Source organism: Phoca vitulina, unplaced genomic scaffold, assembly GCF_004348235.1.
Source record: "Phoca vitulina isolate PV1807 unplaced genomic scaffold, GSC_HSeal_1.0 scaffold76, whole genome shotgun sequence".
In the NCBI taxonomy this organism is placed as follows: Eukaryota; Metazoa; Chordata; class Mammalia; order Carnivora; family Phocidae; genus Phoca; species Phoca vitulina.
The window spans coordinates 3,953,111-3,968,709 of NW_022589779.1; the positions used below are offsets into that span (position 1 = coordinate 3,953,111).

General features: G+C 34.4%; 1 pseudogene; it reads left to right on the forward strand.

Annotated features, from left to right (window-relative positions):
* The first annotated feature begins 12,282 nt into the window (after nucleotides 1-12,282).
* Nucleotides 12,283-13,529, forward strand: LOC116625288 (annotated as a pseudogene).
* Nucleotides 13,530-15,599: the final 2,070 nt, after the last annotated feature.

Genomic DNA, 15,599 nt, shown 5'->3' on the forward strand with positions numbered 1-15,599 from the left:
ATGACATATCTGATTAAAGGATTAGTATCCAAAGTATATTAAGAACTTATACAACTCAACACCTAAAAACCGAACATCCTATTAAAAAATAGGCAAAGGATCTGAGAAGACATTTTTCCAAAGAAGACCAAGACAGATGGCCAAGAGACCATGAAAAGATATTCAACATCACTCATCACCAGGGAAATGCAAATCACAACCACAATGAGATATCACCTCACATCCATTAGAATGGCTATAACCCAAGAAGACAAGAAACAAGTGTTGGTGAGGAGGTAGAGAAAAAAGAACCTTGTGCACTGTTGGTGGAAATATAAACTGGTGTAGCTATTGTAGAAAATAATACAGAAGTTCCTCAAAAAAATTAAAAATAGAAATACCATATGATCCACTAATTCCACTTTTGGGTATTTACCCAGAGAAAACAAAACACTAATTCAAAAATATATGTGCATCTCTATGTTTACTGCAGTATTACTATAGCCAAGACATGGAAGCAACCTAAGTGTCCATAAGTAAATGAATGGATAAGAAAAGTGTGGTATACACACACACACACACACACACACACACACAACAAAGAATATTACACAGCCATAAAAAAGATGAGATTGTGTCTTTGTGGGTATTGAAGGTATTATGCTAAGTGAAATAAGTCAGACTAAGACAAATGCCATATGATTCCACTTATAAATGGAATCTAAAAAAATGAACAACAAAAAGAAAGCAGAATCAGAACTATAATTATAGAGAAAAAACTGATGGTTGCCAGAGGGGAGATAGGTGGGAGGTTGGGCGAAATGAGTGAAGTAGAGAGAAAGATACAGGCCTCCAGTTATGGAATGAGTAAGGGACAGGAATAAAAAGCAGGGCATAAGGAATTCAGTCAATGATATTATAATAGCGATGTAATGGGACAGATGAGCTATACTTGTAGTGAACATAGCATAATGTATAAACCTGTCAAATTCCTAAGTTGTACACCTGAAACTAATATAACATTGTGTGTCAACTATACTCAAAGACAACTTGCAATGGTATTTTGGATTTCAAACTATATTACAAAGCTGTCATAATCAAAACAGTATGGTACTGGCATAAAAACAGACACATAGCTCAATGGAACTGAAAAGAGAGCCCAGAAATAAACCTATGCCTCTATGATCAATTAATTTATAATAAAGGAACTAAGAATATACAATAGGGAAATGACAGTGTCTGCTCTAAATGGTGCTAAGAAAACTGGATAGCCACATGCAAAAGAATGAAACTTGACCATACACAAAAATTAACTCAAAATGGATTAAAGACTTAAATATAAGACCCGAAGCCATAACACTCCTAAAGGAAAACATATAGATGGTAAGCTCCTTTACATGTGGCCCTCCAACTACATTTGGGGTATTTACTGGTGAGTTCTAAACTCTAATCCTAGTTTTCTTTGCATGTGTAGACTAATCACAGTTTTTCTTTGATTGTTGCGAGTTTTTTCTTGCTTGCTCAATCTTGTGCTTCATGTAGCTTTAAAATTTGCCAAATATCTTGAGTGGAAACTGACAGCACATTGATATTAGTTCTCTGCACAACCCATCTTATTGAAATCTTGGTTCATTGTGTTTTTATTTTTTATTATTCTATCCTTGTAGAGCTGACACAAGCTATACTCCTTCTCTAAGTATTAGTAGAGGCCTTTTCCTGGGTCCATTCTCTGCTCATCAGTCTCCTGCCCTTTTTTTAGAAACTGAAGGAAAGAAGTAACTGTAAAACGTTGGTTTGCTTAACCTTACAGCTGCTGCATCTCAGAGATTATGTCCTCTAAGTACTCAGTACTTAGTGTTTCAATGCCTATAATAGTTTAAACTTTTTTTTTTTTTTTTTTTAATCAGGCTTCTCTTTTGGTTCTGTGATGGAACATTCATCTGTTATAAACTATCCTATCTTAGCAAAATTATAAGTCCATTTACATGGCACTTTTTCTAATTTATATGTTTATTTTTTGTCTTCTCCTTCTACATTATAAATCCCATGCAAGGAGCAAGGAGTTTTTCATCACTGTATCGAAGTGCCTATAATCAGTAATTGTCAAATAGGAACTCAATAAATTTGTATTGAACAAATGAATATACAGTGACCACATAAAATACATATGTCTCAGATAAACATCATCTCCTTCGTTCTTTCCTTCTATTATCACAGCAGGTAAGTCTCAGAGAATAGAGCTCTCTCATTTGGGAATGAGGAGACCCATGTTAAATTTACCTTCTCTATTAGATTTCATTACCCATAAATTTCTTTACTTTCTTGCTTGTTCCAAAAATGAAATGGCACACCATTTGTGAAAGAGCTTTTATACCTCACAGCAAAGTCAATCATCAGTTGTATTGCGTTTCTCTATCACTGAATAACAAACATGTTACCCACTGCTCTACAATCCATTCTCATTTAAGAGCTCAAGTTAATTAGGAGAATGAAAATCAAAGCTAATGAGTAAAATATCTCTTTCTGGTTTCTACTAATGATATTCATTTTTTTCTCTAACATTTCAACTCACTTTTGCTTAGGCCATAGGAATAAAGGAAGAATTGTTTTGTAATGACTGAATTAGATCACTGGTGGCATGGTCAGGGAGAAAAATTGATTCAGCCATTCTGAATGGTCCATTGGATTTTATAAAACAACAAAAGCCTTATTTAAATTAGTGACACTTGAAAGATTTCTGATTTTAATTATGATGAGCAATCACAGTAGACCGTATTTAGAAGTTCAAAACATAATTCTTTTTGATTGCTGATTTTTTTTTTTTTGGCTTAGGTCATTGGCAATCTGTGAAGAAGGAATAATTGTCCATCACAGGCTTAGACCTGAGTAATCTATATTGTACAGGAGAAGAGTTTATATTCATTTTATGTTTCTACTGATAAAGACAATCCTTGAAGCAAAATAGACCTAGCTAGAGAACTATCGAGAGAAAAAGCCATTTTTATTTCCATTGACTTGAATTGAAAATTAGTCAGATCATTTGTTCTAGGCATTAATAATTTCTAGTTTTTTAAAGGAACAAATCAATTTTGAAATAAAAATTAATATGAAACTAAGCCTTTCATTGATATTTTCAGAATCTTCTCTCATTAAAAATACACTAAGCTGATTTTAATAAATGTATACAGTCATTCTTTCATTCAACAAACTTTAACTAAAACAAACAAAATTAATTTTCTGTCTCAAGTCTTGAGAACTGTTTCTGAAAGCAATGTTCCAAGTATGTGTATATATAATAATATCAATGTAGTTTTCATTTTTAAGGTCTCTTGGATTAACCAATCTTTGCCTAGAAAATAATGTTCTTTTCAATTAAAAAAACTTTTCCTCTTATCTAAAGTGAAAATATCAAACCATATAGTTTTCAATGTAAGTTAAAAAATACCTCACATATTTAGTATTTTTATTGCCTTACTATGTATTTAACTACTGATGTTATGTATTTAACAAAGTCCATTTTAATTCATATATATTTTCCAGTATTCATATTTACCTTTGACTAATTATCTAACTCAATTAAAAATGTACAGCTGGTGGGGCTCCTGGGTGGCTCAATCGGTTAAGTGATCTACTCTTGATTTTGGCTCAGGTCATGGTCTCAGAGTCGTGAGACTGAGCCCTACATCAGGCTCCCCACTGAGCATGGAGCTTGCTTGAGATTCTCTCTCCCTCTCCCTTTACCCCCTCGCTCACGTGCTCTTTAAAATAAATCTTTAAAAAAAATATCACCTCCAATGCAGAATGCTTTAGAAAAATAATTTTATGTGGCTAAACTAGTTTTCTAAGTATATTTATTTTCATCAGAAATCTCATTTCCTAAGAATTTTCTTGGCCTAATGATTGTTTAGAGTAAAATTAGAATAATCTTTTTTGGTTAGCATTTTCTTTATATGATAAAGGTAAAAATTACTACTAAATAATTTAAAAAATCAGGTCAAAAGCCACCTGAAACCTTTTCAGGTATAAGTATGGTTATATAAGGGAATTAGAAGTAATTATCATAATTGAAATTTAGCCCATTATGTATTTATTAAGATGAGCTGACTCTTTACTGAATATTTTTGAAGTATATATGAAAATAATTGAAAAAGGAGAAATAATGTTCACATGAAAAATGAACACTGAGAGATACAGCAAAATGTTGATGATGAACTCTCTCAATTCATGAGGAACAGTGTAAGTAGTTGAGTTGAAGCACTAAAAATTTAAGTGAGGTAAAAGATATTTCCTAACAATGAGGGTTATTAATTATTGGAATGTGTTCCTAAGAGATCTGCTTGAATTCCCACTTAGTAGAAACTAATAATAGGATAGCATAGAAAATCCCCAATAGTAAAGTAAGAATAGATAGGTTTTATCTTACTATGAAGAATAAAATAATCATACCAAAATAAATAGCTGTCCTATACTATAATTGGTACAAAAAATATAAAATAATCAGAAAAGTTTTAATATAAATACATGAAACTATATTATAAAAATTATGAAAAAATATTAAATAGGAGAGAAATCTTAGAAATCAAAAGGCATGTTGTGAGCCTCTATAGTAAAAACAAATAATGTAAATCTGCAAAGTCTTTTCCAACAATTTTGGGCTTAAGCAATTTGAAGCAAAATGTCAAATGAGGAAAGTTTTATTTTTTTGCAGGTATGACTTGGAATATTAACTAAATTAAGTAGATAAACAAGCTCAGCCAAGGCATTTTAAAAAGGAGACTGAGATTACTTACCATGTCAGATCTTAAAATATATCATAAAGATAATTAGAATTTCATAATTAGTGTGTGAATTTTTATGAGAAGTATAATGTAAACTTTTCCATTTTTTTAAAGATGCCTATGAAAAGATTAAAAAAAAAGAAAATTACTGGGGCACCTGGCTGGCTTAGTCACTGGAGCATGTGACTCTTGACCTCAGGGTTATGAGGTTGAGCCCCACATTGGGTGTAGAGATTACCTAAAAATAAAATCTTAAAAAAAAAAAGAAGAAAATTACTACATGGAAAAAGTAAGACTAATAGTCAACTCACTGTCAGATTCTGTTAAAAATTTCCAATAATCAAAAAGCCAACAAAATTTCAATTAAAAACAAATTGGCACGATGACCTGAAAAGGATGCAAACATTTCACCTTAAAGAGATGACTTTTATATTATCCAGTGATCTCATGCTTAGTCCAGAAATGTATGATTGTAACAAAAATAGTATCAGAAAATAATGTAACAAAAATAATAATGTAACTATATTTTGTGACTTTTTTTTCACCAAATCCTTTGTTTGATCTCCTTAGTTTTTTACAGGTATCAATATTGTTTTTAATTTACCAATCTAGTGATTTTTTTTTTTGGTAAAATAAGAAAATCGGCATACATACTTTATATACTTCTTATACAAAAGATAGCATATTGTATTTATTGTTTGACATTTTGCTTTTTTCATTTCACACTATATCCTGGAGATTGCTACATTTCAATTTATAGGAATATTCCTCATTCCATTTTGCAGCTGCATTGCATTGACTGTGTACACAGACTATAATTTATCCAATCAGTACCAAACTGATGGATATTTGGGTCATTTCCAACAATTGACCACTACAAATAGTACCACAAAGAATAACTTTGTGCATAAGTAATTTCATATTTTTGCTGATCTATATTAGGACTCCTAGAAGGGAACTACTGAGTACATTGGTAAATGCCTAGCAATTTTTCTAGGTCTTGCCACATTCTTCACCAGAAGTGTTGAATCACTTTGCATCCCCAATAGCAATGTATAAGTATTACTGTTTTCTTTTTTTTTTAATGATTTTATTTATTTATTTGAGAGAGAGAATGAGATAGAGAGAGAGCATGAGAGGGGGGAGGGTCAGAGGGAGAAGCAGACTCCCCGCTGAGCAGGGAGCCCGATGCGGGACTCGATCCCGGGACTCCAGGATCATGACCTGAGCCGAAGGCAGTCGCTTAACCAACTGAGCCACCCAGGTGCCCTAAGTATTACTGTTTTCATATAACAGAGTTTGTTGTCAAATTTGTGGATTTTGGCCAAAGATCTGAAAAATATAATTTTAATATTTATGTTTATTATTATGTATGAGCTTGACTATCTCTTCACATGTTTAGGGTCATTTTTATTTCTTCCTCTCTGAACAGTCTGTTCATATATTAGAACCATTTGCCTTTTGTGTATATTACAGGTCTCAAATATTTCTCAATGTGTAATTATTTGTATTTTCTTTTTACTATTTCCTGGAATTCAAGTTTTAATGTGCTCAAACCTAGTAATGTTTTGAGTCATAATTAAAATTTTCTCTGGTTATAAACAATTTACCAATGCCTTCTTTAAGTACGTGGTGGTTTACATTTCCACATTTTTATCTCTGATCCATTTGGAATTCATTGGGTGGTATGGTGTGAGATACAAATCTAATTTTATCTCTTCTTAAGTGACTATTCACAACAAATTTAGTAAAAAGTCCTTATTTCCTCACATATTTGGAAATGTTTTAATATGTGATAGGGCTATACCCTTCAATATTCCTTTTTTTTGTGGAGTTTCTTAGAAATTCCTACTTGTTTACTTTTCTATATGGATTTTATAATTAATATGGAAAAATAAACCTATTGATATTTTTATAGAAATCATGCACATTTACAACTTAGGAAGAAATGCCATTTTTATGATGTTGAGTTTTCATATCCAAGAGCAATTATGTGTTTTTGTTTTTTATTTGTTTGAAACTATTTTGCATCTTTTTGGGGTTTTAAACTTTTCCTCATATAATTTTTACACAATTTTAAAAAGTTTGTACCTAGTTATTTTCTTTTCTATTTTTTTATTGTTACTGTGGAAAAATAGTATTTTCTCTGGTATATCTTCTAATTGGTTACTCATTATATTCATTTCTGTTTATTTCTCATGATTATCATATTCTCTTATTGTTTGTAGTTTTTCCACTAATTCTCTTCAGGTTTCCAGGAATATAATCACACTATCTGTAAGACTCTTTTCAATTTTTATTCCCTCTCCTCTAACTGCATTCTTTTATCTAAAGTCATTGGCTAACAGCTTATTACCATGTTAAATAAAAATAATAGTGGCATACTCTTTTCAGACTTTGAAGAAATGCCTTTAACATGTGCTCAATGTATTACTTTTTCAATATATTAGCCAACATTTTCTACTAACAATCCTAAAATTAAATGAGGTTTATAGTAAGCACTTATTTCTCCTTCTCAGATTGATGGGTTGACTGTAACTTTGACCGCCTCCTCTGATCTCAGGTTGGCTTAGCTCCGGGATGTAGGTTCAAGTTTACTGTATGTATCTTCTCATGCTAAGATCCAGGTTAAAGAAACAGGAATCAAAGAAATAAATGTTCCACTATTTGGAACATACTGTTTTCATATGAAGGTCAGGAGTTCAAGAAAAGAGAGTGTAAACATGCCTTTTTTGAAGTATCTGCTTAGAACTGAAAACTAGTACTTCTACCTTGTTTTATTGGTCAAAGCAAGTTGTAGAGTCAAGTCTAAAATCAGTGGAACAGGAAGGTATACTCATCCCACAAGCAAATCTTGCTCTGGGAAGAAAATAATTATTTAAAACAAAAGCCAAAAAGCAAAAGAGTACACTATGCTAAAAATATATCCACCAATTCCTATTTAATTGAACTAAAATTGTAATCCAGAATGAAGGTTGAATTTTGTCCCATGACTTTTTTGGCCATATACAGAGAAAAAAAAATCCACATGATTTTGTTAGAACTAATAACATACTAATAATATAATTAATTATATTAATGGGTCTTTACCATGGAACAAATTATGCCTTCTTTAAATGGACCACATTTTTGTCATGACATTATTTTTTTAATATACTATTGAATGGTATTTCTTAGTACTTGAAGATTTTTCCCATGAATATGCGTAAATGAAATTTTTTTATTTGTGCAGTCAATATCAGATTTCAATGACATTCTTTTTCCTATTCTCTGCAACATGTAAGTAACATTTAGCTAGATATTTTCAAGTTCTGGCAGATGTACAATGTGAATCTATATATGCCAGTCTTATTTTCTTGTTGTTTCCTAGTGTTGTTTTGATTTTGGTCATTTTGCAGAGGAACTCTTTGGTAACTTTCTCAATTATTCCTATGATAGTGTGATGTTTCCTTTTTTCTCTCTCTCTCTCTCTTCTGGTGTCTTTTTCATAATTACAGGTTTTTGTTTTTGTTTTGTTTTTTAAGTAGGCTCCAAGCCCAGCACAGAGCCCAACACAGGGATTGAACTCATGACCTTAACATCAAGACCTGAGCTGGGATCAAGAGTCAGATGCTTAACTGATAGAGCCACCCAGGCAACCTGATAATTATAGTTTTTAAGAAAGTTACACATTTCATCTTTGTTTTCACCAAAATTACTTACAAATAACTATACAAAGTCAGCTGACATAAGTATCACTAAATTTCATGTTGCAGCAGTATTTTTCTTTTTCCTTCTTTTTCTTTTTCAAATAAACCTCTCCATGCAGAAGAAGTCAACAAGGAAACAGGTCTACCTCCAACCTGACACTAGGTCAAGTGGAGGAATCTCCCTTCGAATTTGTAAACCACAAGTTGGTTCTTGTGCAAGATTGTGGTCTGAAGTCACACTAACTGTTCCATCTTTAATTTTTTAAAAAATAGTGTTAGTTGTATCTATTTTACCCATTTAAAAATATATATGTTTTGCTATTCTGTTTTTCTATTTCCATTTTTATTCATTTAGGCATTTACTTTTATTAAATCCTTCATTTTACTTTTTTCAATTATTTGGTTAGTCTACCTTTTGAATTGTTGAAAAAAATTTTAATTCTTATTTTCATCTTTATTGATATAGGCATTTCAATGTTCTGAAGTTTATTCTCAGTACTATTTCAGCAGCTTCCCATAGATACTGATAAATAATAATTATTGTTCAGAAGTTTTGCAATTTATGTTTTTTATTTCACCTTGGTGTAAGAGGTGATTTTTAAAGAGTTTTTATTTTATTTTCCAGTGGCAAAGACTTGCTGCTGCTACTTCTTCTCCTTCATGTTTCTCCTTTTATAATAATTATTTTAAAATCTAAGAAATGGAAATGAGGGGGGCGCCTGGGTGGCTCAGTCGGTTGAGCGGCTGCCTTCGGCTCAGGTCATGATCCCGGGGTCCTGGGATCGAGCCCCACGTGGGGCTCCCTGCTCAGTGGAGAGTCTGCTTCTCCCTCTCCCTCTGCCTGCCTCTCTGCCTACTTGTGCTCTCTATCTCTCTGTCAAATAAATAAATAAAATCTTTAAAAAAAAAAAAAAGAAATGGAAATGAGGGAGACAGAGTAGTGAATATGAAAGAAGATGGAAAGGAAATTAGGAATTCTAAATGTGGGTGAAGAATAAGTAAGAACAGAAAATATATTAAAAATAAGAAAAATTGTTTTAATTAAAATATGAACTAGGTATATAGATAAAAGGGGACCACTGTGCTCCCCCCAGAATCAGTCAAATAAGATCCTTATCAAGACATGTCTCGGTAAAAGTTTTGAATTTCAAAAAGAGAGGAGGATCAAAGCCTATAAACTTTGAACAAAAAGATGATAGCTTTGAATTTTTTTTTTTTTTTTTAAGATTTTATTTATTTATTTGAGAGAGAGCATGAGAGATGGGAGGATCAGAGGGAGAAGCAGACTCCCTGCTGAGCAGGGAGTCCGATGCGGGACTCGATCCCGGGACTCCAGGATCATGACCTGAGCCGAAGGCAGTCGCTTAACCAACTGAGCCACCCAGGCGCCCGATAGCTTTGAATTTATACCATATATAATAAACTACTAAAAGGCAATGGAGTAACAGTTAAAGGTATTGAACGAACAAGTTTAAAACTCAAGAATTCTATAGAAAACCAAGTTTTTTTCCCCCATGTTAATAGATAATTAGGTACTCAGACATACAAGGACTCAGAAAACATACCTCCTATGCACTTATTGAATGCACTATTAATGCATACACACACACGCGTGCACCTACACACATATACTTCTTTAAGATTTCTTGTTATATTTAACAAATATTATAATAGGACAGGTATTCTGCCAAGATTTAGGATAAGTTGGTGATGAAAGCAGAAGTAGACCCTGTTTTCATGGAGCTTTACAGAGAAAAAAAAAAATCAACCTAAAATAAAGGACAGGTAGTATAAAAGAACTTTTTAAGTTTTAATACAGTTGGTTCTTGATTTTGGAGATTCATTTTATTTGTGCAGTTTTTCTCTTATGGATTGGATAAATTTCGGTTCTGATTTTTTAGACTAATGGAAAATGTGATTTTTGAGCCAAATCCTTAATCCTACAATTCACATGAAATTTCTTATGTTATTTATTTATTTATTTAAAGATTTTATTTATTTATTTGAGAGAGAGAACTAGAGAGAGAGAGAGCAAGAGCAAGAATGAGCAGAGGGGATGGGCAAAGGGAGAGGGAGAAGCAGACTCCCCGCCAAAGAGGGAGCCGGACGCGGGGCTGGATCTCATAACCCTGGGATCATGACCTGAGCTGAAGACAGACACTTAACTAACTGAGCCACTCAGGTGCACCATCTTATGTTTTTTTAAAAATGACTTAAAATTATCATGCTCGAAGAAAAACTAAACAACAACGAAATATTTGCCCTCTCCAAAAAGGGAATTCTTGACAAAGATGGAACATTTAAAGATTTTTGTGTTGACCACTGTTAAAATTCATATGTAGAATAATTGCAACTATGCAAAGTATAAATTTGCATATCAATAAAAGATTATTCTTTTAAGGGTCTATTTGTTATAGTGGTGAACCTATTGTAAATAATATAATAGGACATTATTATACTTACTATACAAAAAACTGATCTCACTTTATAAGTGACTTATTGGAATCTACTTTTAAAAAGATCAAAGACCTGAAAAGACAATTTACACAGCATCAAGTCATTTTATTAAATCATGTTCAACCCCACTGGAAGAAAATTTAAATTGGCTTAAATATTGAGATACAATTTTTAACCCATCAAAACACACACACAAAAACATATTATCTATTGATAGAAGACTTTTAATTTGACATTACATTTCTGGAATGTATTTTGATAATGCCCATCAAAAGATTTCGTTGTTCCCAGAGAAGGATGTGGGTGGGTAGATAGGTGAAATAAGTGAAGGTGATTAACCGAACACTTATCAAGATGACCCTGGGTGGGGGGGCCTGGGTAGCTCAGTTAGTTAAGCGTCTGACTCTGGATTTTGGCTCAGGTCATGATCTCAGGGTTGTGGGATCAAGCCCGGATTGGGGTCTATGCTCAACGCGGAGTCTGCTTGGGATTCTCCCCCTCTTCCCCTCCCTACTTCTCTCTCACACACATACATACATATATACATAAATAAATAAAATCTTTAAAAAAAAAGAAAGATGAGCACTGAGTAATGCAAAGAATTGTTGAATCACTATTTTACACCTGAAACTAATATAACACCATATGTTAACTAACACTGGAATTAAAAAAAAACAAAAGGTTTCAATGTTCATAATTTTGCACCAATAATTCTACTTATATAAATTTATCTTAGGCATTAGTAACATGGATATAGACATTTCTAAAGGGTGTAACATATAACAGTGCTTCAAATAAGTGCTTTTGGATGTCTGGATAAGCTTGTTATTAGATTACAGGTGGATATAACTCTCTCTCAGATTTCCACATGGCCAAAAGGAAAAAACAAAAAGGGAAAACCAGTATTGGTGCTGAAAACACCAGCCTTTCGAAGCTTTAGCAAATCTATGTTAGTATGCATGCAGAATGAATTTCTTATATGAAGGTATAAATGCTGGAGAAGCAATGGGGAAGATACTCATAACATCACTACAGATTCAAAACAGGGTTTGTCTGTCTTCGAGACCAGCTCATACAAGATATAAAGACTCTAAACTTTCACAGACTACATCTCTCAGAATGAGAAACAGGATAGGTGGATTAGAAGCAGTGATCAAATAAATTTAAGAATAAAACATTTTTGACCGGGGAAAAGTTCTAAACTTCTTTTTAAAGCAATTTTAAATAAGATTCCTTTTAGACAAATTCTGATAATAAAAAGGATGAAGGAAAAACAAAACAAAACTCCACAAAACCTTTAGAACCCAAATCAGATTTTCAGCAGACATCTGTGCAATATTGAGCAGGCAAAAAAAATGTTTAAAATAAAAAAGATTCCATGTTTAAAAAATATTTATCCAACCAAATTGTCATTCCTCTACAAAGGTAATACGACACCATTCTCAGACGTTATGAAGTCGATATACTTTCTGACTGAGTAAGCATCATTAAAATCTCCCCTCCCACCAACATCATGTCTAAATCAGAGTCTCGCAAAGAGACTGAACATCTATGGAAGCTCTTCATCAGAGGTTTGAGCTTTGAAACAATGGATGAGAGTCTGAGGAGCCATTTTGAGCAATGGGAAATATTTATGGACTGTGTGGTAATGAGAGATCCAAACACCAAGCACTCCAGAGGTTCTGGGTTTGTCATATATGTCACTGTGGAGGAGGTAGATGCAGCCATGAATATAAAGCCACACAAAATGGATGGAAGTGTTGTAGAACAAAAAGGGCTGTCACAAGAGAAGATTCTCAAAGACCTGGTGCCCACTTAACTATGAAAAAGATTTTTATTCATGGCATTAAAGAAGACACTGAAGAACATCATCTAAGAGATTATTTTGAATAGAATGGGAAAATTGAAGTGATTGAAATCATGACTGACCGAGGCAATGGCAAAAAGAGAAGCTTTGCTTTTGTAACATTTGACCACCATGACTCTGTAAACAAGATCGTCATTCAAAAATACCATACTGTGAATGGCCACAACTGTGAAGTAAAGAAAACCCTATCTAAGCAAGAGATGGGTAGCATTTCATCCACCCAAAGAAGTCAGAGTTGTTCTGGAATCTTTGGTGGTGGTCGTGGAGGTGGTTTTGGTGGGAATGACAACTTTGGTCATGGAGAAAACTTCAATGGGTGAGGTGGCTGTGGTGGTAGTTGAGGTGGTGGTAGATATGATGGCAGTGGGGATGGCTATAATGGATTTGGTATTGATGGTGGTTATGGAGGCAGCAGCCCTGATTACTCTGGAGGAACCAGAGCCTATGAAAGTGGTGGACAGAGTTATGGAAACAGGGCAGTGTCTCTGGCGGGAGTGGCAGCTAAGACAGTTAAAACAACGGAGGAGGCGGGGTGGTTATGGCGGTGGTAGTACAAGCAACTTGGGAGATGGAATATGTAATGATTTTGGCTGTAACGATCAATCCTCAAATTTTGGGTCCAAGAAAGGAGGAAATTTTGGAGGCAGAAACCCTGGCCCCTCTGGTGGTGGAGGACAATACTTTGCCAAACCACAAAACCAAGGTGGCTTTTGCGGTTCCAGCAGCAACAGTGGCTATGACAGTGGCAGAAGGTCTTAATTACCGCCAGGAAACAAGGGTTAGCAGGAGAGGAGAGCCAGAGAAGTGACAGGGAAGCTACAGGTCACAACAGATTTGTGAACTCAGCCAAGCACAGTGGTGGCAGGGCCTCGCTGCTACAAAGAAGACATGTTTTAGACAATACTCATGTATGGGCAAAACACTCGAGGACTGTATTTGTGACTAATTATATAAGAGGTTATTTTAGTTTCTGTTCCATGGAAAGTGTAAAGCATTCCAACAAAAGGTTTTAATGTAGATTTTTTTTTTTTTTTTTTGGCACCCATGCTATCAATTGCTAAATGTAATAGTCTGATCATGACACAGAATAAATGTGTCAAAAAAAAAAAAAAAAGAGGCCAATATACTTCCTTTAAAAAATTAGTCAAACAGATACTTCAACTGACTGAGTGATAAATTATATTAAGAATGGAAGAACAAAGAGATGGTGATTTTAAAAGGATTTCAGTTGAGATATAGAAGGATGTAGTCTAAAAATTCCTAGGGTTAAAAAATAACAAAGCTTAAGCATTATTCTTAACAGGAAAATAAACAATTTAAAAATATTAATGTAATGTACTTCTCAGATAACATCACCAAGAGACTAAATATGTACAGAAGGAACAAACTTGTCCCTTATGAAAATAAATGGATCTAGGTTTAAAAATATTTGTATGTATAGTGAAGTGCTGGCAGTCAATTTACTGAACAAAATAAACTTGTAGGAATACAATTATTAAAATAGACTCTTTCATACTCCTGGCTCCTGAATACCATCTAGATTTCATAGATTTTCAGTCACTCAGATACTAAAAGCCTCATTTTTTAATTCATAAATTCCCCATTGGTCTAAAGCAAAAATTGACTTCCTCTTTCCTTTCAAAGCTTCTTTCCTTCTTCCCTCATTGATGTCTGACACAAACTACCAAGGGAAAAGGGGTGAGTTCCAAGTTTTCTCTTTTTTTCCCTCCTTTCTCTCAAGCTTCAGCAAGAATAAAAAATTACAAGAATGCACAAACTTATGTGGAGGATGCTATTATAGTCCAGCAACCTGGAACCATATTTGTACCAGGTATTTAAATATCACTTATTGGGCACCTGGGTGGCTCAGTTAAGCGTCTGCCTTTAGCTCAGGTCATGATCTCAGGGTCCTGGGATGGAGCCCCGCATCGGGCTCCCTGTTCAGTGGGGAGTCTGCTTCTCCCTCTCCCTCTGCCCCTCCCTGCTGCTTGAGCTCTCTCTCTCTCTCAAATAAATAATTCTGCAAAACTGTTGAATCACAGATCTGTACCTGTGAAACAAATAATAGAATATATGTTAAAAAAAAAAGAAGAAGATAGCAGGAGGGGAAGAATGAAGGGGGGGAAATCGGAGGGGGACACGAACCATGAGAGACTATGGACTCTGAGAAACAAACTGAGGGTTCTAGAGGGGAGGGGGGTAGGGGATGGGTTAGCCTGGGGATGGGTATTAAAGAGGGCATGCTCTGCATGGAGCACTGGGTGTTATATGCAAACAATGAATCATGGAGCACTACATCAAAAATTAATGATGTAATGTATGGTGATTAACATAACAATAAAAATTTTAAAAAAATCTTTAAAATAAATATATATCACTTCTTTTGTTCTTTCTGCCTGTGCAGTACTTCTGTGGGCTCTTTGGAACCCGTCACTGGAATCTCACATGCAGCATCCTGATGTAAGTAGGTCTTCCTCTGGTGATCAGTTTTGGCCCTCCCTCTGTTCTGCCTTCAGGAGAACCTCACCACACAAACCCAATTAAGTGAGGTTGTCCTTTCCCATCAGGCTGACTCTCATCCAGCTATCTTCCTCAGAAGTGCTCCACAGGAAGACCCACAGCAACCTTACTTGCTCATCTCTGAGCCTCAGTCTGTCTCCAGCATATCTCCCTCACCTCTGTCAGGCCAGGCCCCTCCAGCCAGCTGCCAGCCATCCCGTATTTTGCCAGTTGCAGTGCCTTTCCAATTCCAGGACAACTTGCTCTTGTAAGCTGTCTTTCTTGGCTGGGAGGGAGTGACAGGTCTGTGCCTTTGGGGAAGGTGTAGGA